Below are 1156 nucleotides of genomic sequence, written 5' to 3'. Positions count from 1 at the left end.
GGGGGGGGCCGGCGGTGCCCTCAGGGCTGGGCGTTCCACCCGCCCCCTGCCCGCTCCTGGGACTCTGGCGGCCCCAGAGGGGCGACAGGGAAGAGGAGAGGGGGTGGGGTGGGTTGGTGTCTGCCCAGGAGGTACTAGGTGTCACGAAAGATTGCTTGTCGTTAGACACAGTTCTCAAAAGTAAAACTCTCCCCTCGCCCCCTCTCCAGCCTTCAATGTGATTTGCTTGGGTTTTTTTCTTTTGCGGCAGTCCGGAGAATGACAACTGGGAAACACTGCTCCCTCCCATCCTCTCTGGAATGGTGTCGCTAGGATTTTTTTGCGGTTTAATTTTTTCTTCTCCCACTCCGGTTATTTCTCGAAGATTCACCCTTTTTTTTTTTCTTTCTTTTTTTGTTTTCCCCTCCTCCTTTTTTCCCCTTCAATGCCATTGACTCTATTCAGCTTTCGTTTAAGAGGGGAAAGCAAAAAACCAAACCACCACCCCCCCTCCAACCTTACACGTGCAAGCTGACCTTTCTTGGAGAGCAGTGAAACAAACAAGCAAAACAACTTTTCCCTGCAAAAGAAGAGAGTGTACAAAAATAGTCCCCTCACCCCCCTATCGAATACAGCTGCAGTTCAATGAAAATTGAAGGAAGAGATGCGTTTTCTGCTTGGGAACGGAACAAATAAGGTGGCAGCGGGCAGGTGGGTAGGTAGGACACCTCATTCGGACTCATCACGAGAGGAATCGTTTTCTCCAGCTGGGGCCGGTGCTGCTGTTCTCGCAGAGGTGCAGCAAACAAATCCGCGGCTTGCCTCTGTCACAAAAGCAGGCTGCCTTTGACGAAACTCAGTATCAACAAACTTTCCCTCCCTCCTTATTTTTCTTTCCCTTGCTTGCGTGACCTAGGTGGTCAAATTAAACAATTTTTTAATTTTTGGGGGTTTTTTTAAGGCATTTGCGTTTGTGGCGGGACTTTGTCGTCGGGGCAGCACACCCGCATTAGATTATTGCCGGGGATTTATTTGCATGCAGCTGCAAAGCCGCACCCGGGCTGCTGACCGCTGCGCATAAAGGGCTGCGGGCCCGGCCCTTGCGCGGCCGCCGCGGTTCCCAGCGGGAGCAGGGCCCGGGCGCGCAGCGGGGGCGGGGGGAGGGGGAGTTGGGAGG

This window comes from Chaetura pelagica, unplaced genomic scaffold, assembly GCF_000747805.2.
Source record: "Chaetura pelagica isolate M959 unplaced genomic scaffold, ChaPel_1.0 scaffold123, whole genome shotgun sequence".
Classification (NCBI taxonomy): domain Eukaryota; kingdom Metazoa; phylum Chordata; class Aves; order Apodiformes; family Apodidae; genus Chaetura; species Chaetura pelagica.
This window is presented reverse-complemented; position numbering follows the sequence as displayed.